The sequence below is a fragment of the Heterocephalus glaber genome, unplaced genomic scaffold, assembly GCF_053883595.1.
Source record: "Heterocephalus glaber isolate CG9 unplaced genomic scaffold, H.glaber_assembly_v1.0 deba00001504, whole genome shotgun sequence".
Classification (NCBI taxonomy): Eukaryota; Metazoa; Chordata; class Mammalia; order Rodentia; family Bathyergidae; genus Heterocephalus; species Heterocephalus glaber.
In genome coordinates, this window is record NW_028258324.1 from 12,322,042 (window position 1) to 12,336,424 (window position 14,383).

Here is a 14,383-nt window from a genome sequence, read left to right on the forward strand (position 1 = left end):
ACTATATATAATCATCTATAAAACTCATGTATATGAAGCACTTCACTGATGGAACCAAATGAATGAAACAACAATATATTTCTCATTTTTCCTTTTCTATTTATGAAAATTTAAACTACTATGAATTCATATACTGTATTATTGTACATGTAGAAAGGATAATCTCAGACTAGAATAAGTCTCAGATACTGTGTATAAGAAGTGTATGTTTTTTGATTTTCTGGTACTTACTTGAATTTCTGACTTTAGCCCTCATACACCAAGGCAGAGGGAATTTTTAACCTCCCTCAGGTTCCCTGAGCCTGGAGCCATGTCATAGTTCTGAAGTTTTGCGTGATATCAAGACATTAGTAGCCAAAAGATCTCTTAAGATCTAGAGTTCTTTGCTGCTTCTGTGCCGTACATCAGGCTCCAAAATCTTTGATAAGACATCCAGGGCCCATCTTCCTATTGCACCACATAGCTATTTTTTCTTGAGGTTTCAGCTGCTTCCTTGGAGCTGTTGCCTAGCAGTAGAGTCCCTTTGCTCTTATCACCACAGATTTGTCTTTCTTTTTTTCTAACAGAGAGACATCTTCCAATCTACTGAAGTCCTCCTGTCATGTATCTTTATGTTTTCATCTCTGACCTGAACCCCTCCCTGTATTATCTACTTCCCTTCCCAGTAGGTGCAGACTTCCTGCTTACTAATTTGGGGCAGAAAAGAGAAGTGGCTTAGAAACCTCCTTGTGTGGCTTTTGTGGTACTGTGTGTTGTGGGTTTAAATGTGGCTCTCTAGAACAGAAGAATTTTATCCCTTTTATTTTACTTTTATTTTAGTTTTTATTTCCTTTTGAAAATGGATTCTACTTTTGGAGTTTCAGAGGTTTTGTAAAAACCTTATATCTCTAATATACATCAGTTAAGCTACACAGAGCTAGAGGTCAGATTTCTAGAAGAGTACTATCTAGGCCTTCCCATGAGAAAATTATCTGTTAGTATTGGATGTGTTTGCTGTACATTCTTTTTTTTTTTTTGGTACCAGGGATCGAACTCGGGTCCTTCCGCTTGCGAGGCAGGTGGTGGAACCACTGAGCTAAATCCCCGGCCCCTAATTTTTCTTTTCTTTTCTTTTCTCTTTTGGTACCAGGGATCGAACTCGGGTCCTTGCGCTTGCACAGCAGGCGGCGAAACCACTGAGCTAAATCCCCGGCTGCTGTACATTCTTCATGGCCTGAGATAGTGCTTGTTAATATTCTTCATGTCCTGTCTAAATATTTCATTTTCCTAAGCAGATCACAAATTCTCTGAAGCCAAGATGTGCCTTTCATTTTCGTTGAGTGCACATCATTGCTTTAGGCATCCCTGTAAATCCTTGCTGGCTGTTAGGTAGCCTATAGAAGGGCAAAAAAATTCACTGATACAGTTCGGATTTTTAAAGTTGTATTTATGATAGCTGCCTTTTTAAAATGTATTGTTTTTCACTGCCATCCCTATAATAAAACCACTTTCTACATACTGCCAGATCTGACTTCTAATAGTTTGTTTTGTTAAATAAATTTCTATCTGTGTTCATACTTTTTCTTTTATTATCTTTATCCAGTTTTAGGATTAGCACAATGTTGAGTTCCTATAATGAGGGGAGAAGTGTTCCTTCTTTTTTCTGCTTTAAATGTTTGGTATAATTTATCAGTTAAAATGTATATGAGCCTGTTGTCATATAGGTAGGTTTTCAAGCTAGGAATATACTTTCTTTAATAGGTGCTATTTAAATTTTGTATTTCCTCCAGAGTTAGTTTCATTAATTTGTCTTCCAAGGTACTTCTTAGAAGTTGTCAAATTTATTTCAAAAAGATTTTTGTAATATGCTTTCTGTATCATTTTAAATTCTGTAAAATCTGTGGCAATGTCTTCTAGATCTTGATATTATAATTTTAAAAATGTATAATTGATATTGTCTCGGAAGACAAGGTCTAAAGGAGTAGGGGAAGTGGGAGGGGTAGGGGAAAGGAACGAAGGGAAAAGAAAAAATATGAGAAAAGGAAAAAAATGGAAACAAAGTCTTTGCAAATAAGGAAGGGTGGAGGGGATGAAGGGAGGGCAGGGGAAAGGGAAAAAAATAAGAACCAAGATGCATCATATAAATGTACAAGATCCCAATGATGAATGTAACTGTATTTCATACCTAAAATGTACCAATAAACTTAATGGGGGAAAAAAAGAAGTCAACCAGTAACAAATGCTGGTGGGGCTGTGGAGAAAAAGGAACCCTTCTCCACTGTCAGTGGGAGTGTAGACTGGTGCAGCCACTGTAGAAATCAGTGTGGAAATTCCCCAAAAAAGTAGATTTAGAGGTTCCATTTGACCCAGCTATCCTCCTTCTTGGTATCTTCCTAAAAGAATTAAAACCATTATACCACAGTGATATATGCTCACCCATGTTCATAGCACCACAGTTTGTAATAGCTAAATCTTGGAAACAACTCAAATGCCCATCAACTGATGAATGGATAAAGAAGATGTGTGTTTTTTTTAAACAATGGAGTATTACCCAGTCCTATAGGATAATCTTGAGACATTTAGAGCTCAATGGATGCACCTAGAGACCATACTCATAAGTGAAATAAATGTACTACAGATTACACAAGTGTGTAAATACTACATTGTTTCTCTGGTGTAAGAAACTGAAAGAGTAAACGAGGACCAAAATGTATAACAGATGTTGTGAAATAGGAAGAAAATGTTAAAATGGAAAGGGGCACAAAGGAAGGGGGAGAGGGAAAGTAAGGAAGGGAAAGGGGAAAAAAAGAAAGATAAAGTGGAAACAAAGCTGAAATAAGAAGGAAAAGAGGGGTAAGGGGAAGGGAGGGAAATGGGAAAAAAATAAGAAGATATTTCATGTACAGGTACAAATTCCATATGATGATAGTGATCTTTATGTATATCTAAATTGTACCAATAAACTTAATTAATGATTAAAAAATGATTTTGATGACTAGCAAAAAATAAATAAAATAAAAAATAAAATAAAATGTATTGTTTTTATTGAAACGTACTTACACAAAACATCAAAATCACAGGTCCAGCACTCAGTGGATGTTCACAGTGTGGGCACCTGTGTAACTAGCACATAAATCAAAAAGCAACATCATTAACATCCACGGAGCGCCTTGGGCTCCACACTAGTCACTGCTTCCCAGGGTAACCACAGCCTGATTTCCTAGAGCACATAACAGATTTTTACTTACAGTAACAGTTGTTCATGTTTAAAAGACAAAGTTTGGTTCTGGTTTTATTTTACACCCTTTGAACTTATCTTAATTTACATGATGACTTTGATTGTAGTTCAGGCTGGCTTTGACCTCACTATGTAGCCCAGGATGACCTTGAACTTTTGACAGTCCTCCTATCTGAGCCTCCTAAGTGCAGGGATTACAGGCATACACTACCACTCCCAGCAAGGTTTTGTTCCCCTCAAAATATACTGAGAATGAGCACTCTTTTTTTTTTCTGGTACCAGGGATCGGAGAATGAGGACTCTTAATGGGTATTTTTAATCAGCATCATTATATGTAATAATATCCAGCATTATATATATCTATTTATGTTTTATGAAATCTCAAATATTCAATATTTGAACTATGTTGTTAATAAAGCATTAAGTTTTATTGCCATTTTCCATCTTTTGGATGGCTGGTTGGTTGACTTGCTTTCTTTCTGTATGTGTTACTGGATATTGAATTCAAGGCGTTTTTATTGATCTCCAGCCCCAGGCCTCCCCCTTTTTTTTTAATTTTGAGAATAGGCCTCTGTAAATCATTAAGTTGCCCAAGATGGGATTGAACTTGTGATCCTCCTGCCACAGCCTCCTAGACTGCTGGAATTACCAGGCTTTCTCCATTATACCTGTCTTCAGCTATCTTTCTGACTAACCTTAGTTGGGTATGATTGGGTTGGAGAAATACTGCCAGCAGATGGGATGGCAGAAGAGAAAGAAATTGGCATTTCTTTCCCATTGCCTGCTTCAGCACAGTAACTGTATCTTTCAGCCCCTTATTTGTGGTTCACGTTCCTATGGACTCCTACAACTCTGATCCTGCCCTTGTTCCTTTGGTCCTAGGTATCCTCTTGTTGCTAGTTTTGGATGTCTCATCATTCTCTTGTTTGATCCCTAACTTTGCCTACAACTCTGTATGTAGTCCCTTCATGAAAGGTTCATATGGTGAATTTTTTTTCCTGTAGGGATGCTACACTAACTGATGGCAATTCTCAGTTCTATCAGAGCATTCATAAAAGCTTTGACAGGAACATAAATTAAGTCTGTACTAAAAGAATGACAAGCAACAACAAAACTATAATAATGAGTTAATTAAAATAAAAATTTATTAAAAATAAGTAAAAAATTAGTTAATAGATATTGTATTTATACTTTCCTTATATCTAAGGAGTTTATTTTTATAGAAGAATTGGATTTGTGAAGTCATATCTGATAAAATAACAAAATGAATAAACACAGTCTCCTCCCATTTTCCTCAAACCCCTCCAGAGTTAAAATATATAAATTAAAAACAAACTTAGGAAAGTAAGTGGAATGATAGAGAATAATGATTTTAAAAAGCCACTATGCAAGAGGTTGCAATATACAGAGTCCAGCAAAAAAACGTATACACACCTTCATCAGTTTGCCATACTAATAAATGTCTGGAATTTAATGGCCAATAATTTGAGCACCTCTTGTAATTGTGGAGACCAAAAGGAACTTGTACTGATCTCATGATATGTCAGTAAATTTAGTACTAAAATATTTATACAAGTTTTTCTTCACCTGATATATACATTTTTTTTTTTGGCGGACTCTGTATTTCTTGATGAAACAGGACCAGAAGCAGGCTAAGGAAACCACAGTCCAGAATGTGAGGCTGAGTAGGAGCTACAGTAGAAAAATGAGCTGTCTGCTTATCAGAGTCCCCAAGTAGCTTGTAAAGTCAGGGTTGGCAGCTCTGATGAGAAATATTGGAAATGGGGATTCACTGAAGGTTGTTAAACAAAACAACTGACTAGTTGGTTCCTTTACTGGTTTCCAAATCAAATGTAAAGTGCATCCTACCATTTACTCACAAGTATTTTTTTTTAAAGGCATGTTAAAATTTCTAATGTTCCAACTGTAGATTAAAGCTCTCCTTATTTCTTTTTATTCTGGTAGTTGGGGAACCAAGGAGAAGCCTACTGGTTTACTGTAAAATAATGCCTGCCAGTCAGCACACCCAACCTAAATGCAAAGAACTCCTAGCCACCAACTCTATACTCAAGAAGGACACCATTTTTGTTTTTGTTTTTGGTACCAGGGATCAAACTCACAACCTTGCACTTTCGAGGCAGGTGCCAGTGCCACTAAGCTAAATCCCTGGCCCTAAGAAAAACACTTTTTGAAAATGGATGTACTCACATTTCATCAGAGGAAGATTTTATCAGCTACCTAGTCCTTCTTAAATATGGGGGGTTTTTTTGTTTTGTTTTGGATTTTTTTGTTTTGTTTTTTGGGGGTATTTTTGGTACTGGGGATCAAACTCGGGACCTTGCGCTTGCGAGGCAGGTGCCAGAACCACTGAGCTAAATCCCTGGCCCTTAAATATGAATAACCACATACCTTCATATGTATAAAATCAAAATTTACAATAGCTAAGCAGCTTTGGAAAAGAAAAAGGTTTTTCTTTTCTCTTCCTTCCCTTCCCCCTCTTTCCTCCTTTGTTTCCTTTCCCACTTGAATGTGTTCTCCCTACTTCCCATTATCTATCTTCTGTTATGGTCTCTGTTTAACCTTTGGTTTTACTGTGCAAGAGAAACACTGCGATATTTAAACTTGTATGTCCAGTTTATTTCACTTAAGATTATGGTCAAGAGGTGCATCCATTTACCTAAATAAGAATCAAGTTTATTCTTATTTATGGCAAAGTAATACTCCATTATATATAAATGCCACATTTTCTTTATCTGTTCATCTGTTGATGGGGGCATATAAGCTGTTTACAAGATTTAGCTATTATAAATTGTTCCGCTATAAACATGGGTATGCATATATTACTGTTATGATGCTTTAAACTCTTTCAGGAAGGTATATAGGAAGGGAACATCTGGGTAAAATGGAACCTCTAGTTTTAGCTTTTTGAGGAATCCATACTGATTTCCATAGTGGTTGTACTAGTTTACACTCCCACCAGCAGTGGAGAAGTGTCTCTATCTGTGCAGCCTCAGCAGCATTTATTAGTCGATTTTTTTTATGATACTCATTCTTTCTGGAGTGAGATGGAATCTCAGTGTTGTTTTAATTTGCATTTCTTGAATGACCAGTAATGTTGAGCATTTTTTCATACATTTATTTGCTGTTTGTTTCATCTGAGAAATGTCTATTCATTTCAGATGCCCATTTCTGAATTGGGTGTTTAAATTTGGGAGACCTGATTTTTTTGTTTGTTTGTTTGTTTTAGTTCTTTATATATTCTAGATGTTAGTCCTTTGTCTGAGGAGTAACTGGTAAAATTTTTTTCTTGTGCTGTGGGTTTTCTCTTCACTCTGTTAGTACTTTGTTTTGTTGTATGAAAGCTTTTTAATTTGATGAGCTCCAAGTTGTTGATTCTATGTAATATTTCCTGTGCCCTCCAGGTTTGGTTCATAAACCTTTTGCCTACACCTGTGTCTTCCAGAGTTTTACCTATTCTATCTTCCAGCAGATTTTAATGTTTCTGGTTTTTTTGTTTTGTTTTGTTTTTGTACTGGGGATCAAACTCAGGACCTTGTGCTTGGGAGGCAGGCTAATGTTTCTGTTTTAATATTTACATCTGTGATCCATTTTGATTTTAGTTTAGTGCATGGTGAGATATAGGTCTAGATTTAATTTTTGGCATATGGAAAGCCAGTTTTCCCAGCACCATTTATTAAAGAGGGTATCTTTCTTCCAGTGAAGGTCTTTGCCACTTTGTGAAAGATAAGGTGGCTGAGTGTGGTTGGAGTTGTTTCTGCATCTTCTGTTTTGTTCAATTGATTCTCAGATATGTTTTTTTGCCAGTACAACATGCTGGTTTTTGTTTGTTTGTTTGTTTATCATGGTAGCTTTGTAGTGTAACTTCAAATCCAGGATTTCAATGCCACCTGCCTTGCCCTTGTTCCCCAGAACTGCTTTTGCTATGCTAGGTCTCTTCTGGTTCCATATGAATTTCAGGACTTTTTCCTCTAGTTCTGTGAGGTATGCTACTGGTATTTTGATTGGAATTTCATTAAAACTGTGTAAGAGTTTTAGAAGTATGGCCATTTTCACTATATTGATTCTGCCTATACAAGAACAGGGTCTATCTTTCTATTTTCTGATATCCTCTTCAATCTCCTTTTTCAGGGTACTGTATTTTTTCAATGTCTAGGTCTTTTCACCTCCTTTGTTAGATTGATTCCTAAGTATTTTATATTTCATACGATTGTAAAAGGTATTGTTTCCTTAATTTCTTTCTCATTGAGTTTGTTATTGATGTATAGGAATGCTATTGATTTTTGAGTGTTGAATTTCTATCCTGCTATGCTGCCAAATTAGTTTATTAATTCTAGGAGTCTTTTGGTGGAGTTTCTGGGGCCTTCTATGTAGAGAATTATGTCACCAACAAATAATGATAATTTAACTTCTTCCTTTCCTATCCATATTCCTTTTATTTCTTTCTCTTCTCTAATTGGTCTAGGTAATGTTTCCAAAGCTATATTGAATAGGAGTGGTGATAGTGGACATCCTTATATTGTTCCTGATTTTAGAATGAAAGTTCAGTTTTTGAGCATTTAGTATGATGTTGGATATTAGTTTGTCATGGATGGCTTTTATCAGATTGGGGTAAAGATCTTCTATTCCAATTATCTATAGGGTTTTTATCATAAATGTATCTTGGACTTTGTCAAATGCTTTTTCTGCATCTATTGAAATGATTGTATAGTTTTTGTCCTTGGTTCTAATAATATGGTTTATTACATTTATTGATTTTAGTGTGTTGGACCTTCCCTGCATCCCTGTGATGAATCCTACTTGGTCATGGTGTATAATCCTCTTGATGATTTGCTGCATTCCATTTGCCAGTATCATATTGAGAAATTTTTCATCTATGTTCCTTAAAGAGATTGGCCTGTAGTTCTCTTTGTTGGTTGGATCCTTCTCTGATTTTAGTATCAAGGTAATGCTTGTTTCCAGGAATGAGTTTGGGAGTATTGCTTCCCTTTTAATTTCATTAAAGAGTTTGAAGAGTAGTGGCATTGGAACTTCTCTAAATTTCTTGTAGAATTCAGCAGTGAATCTGACAGGACCTAGGCTTTTGTCAGTAGTTTTTGTATTGCTTCTTCAATTTCATTGACTGATATAGAGTTATTTAGAATTTTTATATCTTCTTGATTCAATTTTGGTAATTTATATGTATCTAGAAATCTGTCCCATTTCTTCTGAGTTTTTCATCTTATTAGAGTACCGGTTCTCAAAGTAAGTATTGATGATCTGGATTTCTGCAGGGTCCATTGTGATTTCTCCCTTTTCATTCCTAATTGCATGGCTTTGGGTTTTACCTTTCCTTTTTTTTTCATAAGGTTGGCTAAGAGCTTGTCCATTTTATTAAATCTTTCAAAGAACCAACTCTTCAGTTCATTGATTCTTTGTACCGTTTTCTTGGTCTCAGTTGCATTAACTGCCACTCTGATCTTTATAATTTTCTTCCCTATATGTATTTTAGGTTTAACTTGCTCTTCTTTTTCTAGAAGCTTGAGCTTCGACATTAGGTTATTTATTTGAGCTCACTGTATTTTTCTCGTGGGAATTCACCGCTGTAAAATTTCATTGTGTTTCAGAAGTTCCAGTATGTTTTTATGGAATTACTATTTAATTGTAGAAACTGTCTAATTTCTTCTTTAATTTCATCTGTGACTCATTGGTTGTTCAGGAGGGTGTTATTTAATCTCCATAGTTCATGTAGTTTTGTTGATTTTTTGCGACTGATTTCAGTTTCATTGCTCTGTGATCTGATAATATGCATGAGATAATTTCAGGTTTTTTACATTTAAGCATGTTCTGTGAGCTAGTATGTGTTCTGTTTTGAAGAAAGTTTCATGTTCTGCTGAGAAGAATGTGTATTCTGTTGTTGGGTGGAGAACTGTATCTATTATCTATTAAGTCCATTTGTTCAAAGGTTTGGTTCAGCTCTGATGTTCCTTTGGTTTTTTTATCTAGTTGATCTGTTTGTGTCAGTGGGATGTTGAGGTCCCCCATTACATAATTGTATTAGTGCTTATCTGATTTTTCGTGTCCATTAGTGTTTATTTTATATAGTTGAGTATGCTGGTATATACATACTTATGGCCTTTATCTCTTTTTTGTGGATTGTTCCCTTAACAGGCATGTAATGACCTTCTTCATCTCTTCTGGTCAGCCTTGGCTTGAAATCTACTTTGTCTGCAAATAGAATAGCTACCTCTGCTTTTTTCTGGGTTCCTATCACATGGAGTATTGTTTTCCATCCTTTGACTTTCAGTCTATGAATTTCCTTTTGAGTTAAATGTTTCTTAAATGTGGCATGTTGTTGGAACTTGTTTCTTGATCCATTCTGCTAATCTCTTTCTTTTGATTAGTGAATTGAAACCATTTACATTGATGGTTATAACTTATATGTATTGACTTGTCCTTGTCATATTATTTTCCCGTTAGTTCCTGTTCTTTCTCCTGTTTAATTGCTTGCCTTGCCTGGTGGACTCATTCTATTGAGATTCGTTGAGTTGTTGTCTTCCTTGTCTCTTTCTAGAGTATCCTTAAGAACTTTTTCTTTTTTTTGGCACCAGGGATTGAATTTAGGACCTTGTGCTTGCAAGGCAGTCAGCACCACCACTGAGCTAAATCCCTGGCCCTCTTCAGAACTTTCTGTAGTGCTGGATTGGTGGTCATGAATTTCTTCAGACGTTCTTTATCATGGAAAGATCTTATTTTTCCACCAAGTTTGAAAGATAGTTTTGCAGGGTACATCAATCTGGGTTGGCGGTTGTTTTCTTCTTTGAAATACTTCAATCTCTCCTTGATTCCACAGTTTGAATTGAGAAGTCTGCTGTGGTTTTGATGAGTTTTCCTTTATAGGTGATTTGTTTCTTTAACAGCTTTTATTTTTTTCCCATTAAGTTTACTGGTTCATTTTAGGTATAAAATACAGTTACATTCATCATTGGTATCTTGTACCATTACATGAATATCTTGGTTCTTATTTTTTTCCCCATTCTCCTGCCCTTCCTTCAACTCCTCCACCCTTCCCTATTTGCAAAGACTTTGCTTCCATTTTTTTCCTTTTCTCATATTTTTCCTTTTCCCTTCTTTCCTTTTCCCTACTCCTCCCACTTCCCCTGCTCCTTTAGACCTTTCTTCCTATTACACAATATCAATTATACATTTTTAAATTACAATATCAAGATCTAGGAGACATTACCACAGATTTTACAGAATTTAAAAGGATACAGAAAGCATATTACAAAAATCTTTTTTGAAATAAATTTGACAACTTCTAAGAAGTACCTTGGAAGACAAATTAATGAAACTAACTCTGGAGGAAATATAAAATTCGAATAGCACCTATTAAAGAAAATATATTCCTAGCTTGAAAACCTGCCTATATGACAACAGCAGGCTCATAAACATTTTAACTGATAAATTATATCAAACATTTAAAGCAGAAAAAAGGAACACTTCTCCCCTCATTTTAGGAACTCAACATTGTGCTAATCCTAAAACTGGATAAAGATAATAGAAGAAAAAAGTATGAACATAGATAGAAATTTGTTTGACAAAACAAACTATTAGAAGTCAGATCTGGCAGTATGTACAAAGTGGTTTTGTTATAGGGATGGCAATGTTGGTTCAGCATTGGAAGATCTACCCCCAAAAGTCATCATTTTAACAGAGGAAAGGAAAAAGCCAATGATCCTGTCACTAGTTGGAGAAAAAGTATTGGGACTAAATTCTACAGCTGTTCATGGTCAAAGCTATCAGGAGACTAGAAGTAGAACAGAACCTTCTCAACAGATTAAAGACATGTACTCCATACTTCCAGTGAGAACGCCTTATATGAATAGAGAAGATACAATGGGTTCTCCCTAAGGTGGAGTACAAGGACAGATATGCTTACTCTTTATCTGTCCATTAAACTTTGAAACCTAGGCCCCACCCAAACAGTCTGGCAATAAAATGACACAATTAGGATAGGATTGGCAAGTTAGAACCAAAATCTTTATATGTAGATGAAATGATCATCTACAGAGAAAATACTAAGAAATCTCTAGGATCCCTGAGAACTTGTATTTGAATTTGGCAGGATTAGAAAACACAAGGTATATATAAAAATTCAGGTCTGTGTATACTTGCTATAAATGAAGAATTGGATATTGAAATTTAAAGGTTATGTAGGAATACAAAGGACCTAGAAAAGTTGAAAAAAAAAAAGACAAAAAACTCTTGAAAGACGTTTAGTACCTAGACGTCTTCTACAGCTACAGTAATCAAGGCAGTGTTGGTGTAAGGAAAAACATATAGATCATTTGAATAAAACAGAGAATCTAGAAATAGAACCACACATATATGGTCCACTGAGTTTTGAAAGATTATTTAACATTAGCATTTTATAGACTATAAACTCAATTCAAGAGCCAAGGAAGAGATAGTGTTTTCAGCAAACGGCACTAGAACACCTGGTATCCATATATAAAATATTGCCCTCAACCCTTTATTTCCATACATAAAAATAACTTGAAGGTATCTTTGAACCTAAATATGAAAGCCTAAAAGTATAAAACTTTAAGAAGAAATTATAAGGGAAAATGTTTATGAATTTAGGGTAGGCAAGAACTACCTAGGATACAAAAAACATGATGTATAAAAGAAAATAATTGATAAATGAGGTTCCATCAAAATTTAGAACTTTAAATGACATCGTTAAAATGAAAAGTAGTCCTTAAACAGACCATATTTACAATGCATATAACCTATGACCAGAATATATAAAGAACTCTTACAGCTCATTAATATACAACCCAATTAAAAAGTAGACATAAGAAGATGATAAATAGCCAGTATAACACAAGGAATGGTGTGCAACTCTAGAATCTGAAAAATACTACTCAGTACAGTAACAAGATTGAATTATACACTCATTAGGGAGATGAAGTTAAAAGTTTTAAAAGCCTTGTCATGACTTTCTCTTTTTGTTGGATTGTCCGCCTTTGCGTTTAATTTGTCAAGCCCAGTGGATTCATTCTGCTGGGTTTCCTGGGCTTGTGATCCTCATCGTCTTTTTCTAGGGCATTGTCTAAAATTTTTTGGAGTGCCAGTTTGGTATTCATGAAGTTCCTGAGGTGCTCTTTGTCATGAAAGTATCTTATTTCTCCATCAATTTTGAAAGATAGTTTTGCAGGGTACATCAATCTGGGTTGGAGGCTGTTTTCCTTTAGGGCTTGAAATACATCAGTTCAAGCTCTTCTTGCCTTGAGGGTTTGCATTGAGAAGTCTGCTGTGATTCTGATGGGCTTTCCTTTGTATGTGATTTGTTTCTTTTCTCTCACTGCTTGTAGAATTTTGTTCTTCTGTTGGATTTCTGGAATCCTAACTATTATATGCCTATGTGTAGATTTTTTTTGATCAAGGCTAGCTGGAGTCCTATGTGCCTCACTTATCTGTATGTCAAGTTCTTTTCCCCTCCTTGGGAAGTTTTCTGCCATCACTTCTGTGAAAAGTTTTTTTATGTCACCTGCACTCTCTCCTCTTTCTTCATTGACTCCAATCAGTCTTATGTTATTCTTCTTTGCATCGTCTAGCAGCTGCTGGATTGATTTCTCATGTTCCCTTACAATTTTAAAGCAATTTTTCTTTTCCTGGTCACTAATTGCAATCTTATCTTCTATATGTGAAATTCTGTCCTCACATTGGTTCATTCTGCTGCACAGACTTTTGATGGAGTTTTTAATCTCCTGGAAATCTGTTTGCATCTGTTTTATGGATTCCATTTGTTTCCTATGTTGGGATTCCATCATGTTCCTCAGATCCTCTATTTTTTTATCTGTGTCCTCTCTAGATTTATTAATCATGTTTTGCACCATGAGCACAATCTTTGCTGTAATCTGTGTAATTATTTCTGATTTCATTTTTCCCAGATCCTCTTTTGTTGCCAGTTCAGAGAATCCAAGTGGTTGAGTATCAGATTGTTCCATCTCGTTTCCCTTTGGGGTTGCTGTAGGTGATCAGGAAGTCTGTTTTTGAGGCTTGTTTATGTGTCTTTTTCATTTCCACGGGGTGGGGGGGTGCTTCTGGTGCCCATGCAGCTCACCTTCTCTGCCCTAGGAGTGTGGGATGGTGGTGGAGGAGCTTCCTTCCCGGTGCTGGGGCCGGCTCACCTTCTCTGCCCTAGGAGTGTGGGATGGGAGCAGGGGAGCTTCCTTCCAGGTGCTGGGACCAACTCATCTTCTCTCGGGACCTTGTGCTTGTGAAGCAGGTGCCGGAACCATTGAGCTAAATCCCCAGCCCCTTTTAACAGATTTTAGTATTCAGTTCTTGTGTTGAATTTCTGGATTTGACTATTATATGCCTTGGTGTAGTTTTTTCTGATCATGACTATGTGGAGTTCTATATGCCTTATTTATCTATACATCAGATTCTTTTTCCATGCTTGGAAAGTTTTCTGCTATTACTTCTGTGGACAGGTTTTGTATGCCTTTTGTGCTATCTTCTGATTCTTCATTGATTCCATTTAATCTTATATTAATCTTCTTTGCATTGTCTAGCAGCTGGTGGTTTGATTTTTCTTTGTCCTTTCCTATTTTAAACCACTTAACAGTTACCCTGAGTGTCATCTGGTCAGTGCATTTTTTTATGTACTGACTATCCTGGGCATGGCTTGGGCAGGTGTCATTTCAACCAGTAGATTCTTGTATTGAATAAATTTTATAAAATTGTTGCTTTTGTATTTACTGTTATATTATCTTATTAAAATTAATGAAAAATAGCCAATTTTTGGTTATCCTATATTTAAATAATTGAACTGGTCTGGTAAGTGGTAGTTAAGAGATCTTTCATTTGATGATCACCAACCACAACCCTGTCTTCTAGACCTGATAGTCTGTCTTCACATTGGTTGACTCTGCTGTGCATACTTTCAATAGAATTTTTAATCTCATAAATTTGTATTTGAGTCTGTTTTATGGAATCCATTTCTTTTCTATGTTGGGCAGTCATGGTTTCCATGTCTTTCCTAAGCTCCTCTATTTTTTTTATCTGTATCTCTTCTAGATTCACTAGTCATTTCCTTCATTATGGTCATCATCTCTTTAGTTATCTGTGTATTGTTTGTGTTGAGACTTATTGATCTGT

At 35.7% G+C, this 14,383-nt stretch overlaps 1 protein-coding gene across 9 annotated transcripts in view; it reads left to right on the forward strand.

Moving 5' to 3' along the window:
• The window catches only part of Ppp2r3a (protein phosphatase 2 regulatory subunit B''alpha), a 184,016-nt gene that overhangs the window by 88,819 nt on the left and 80,814 nt on the right, over nt 1-14,383 (forward strand). The window lies entirely within an intron of this gene.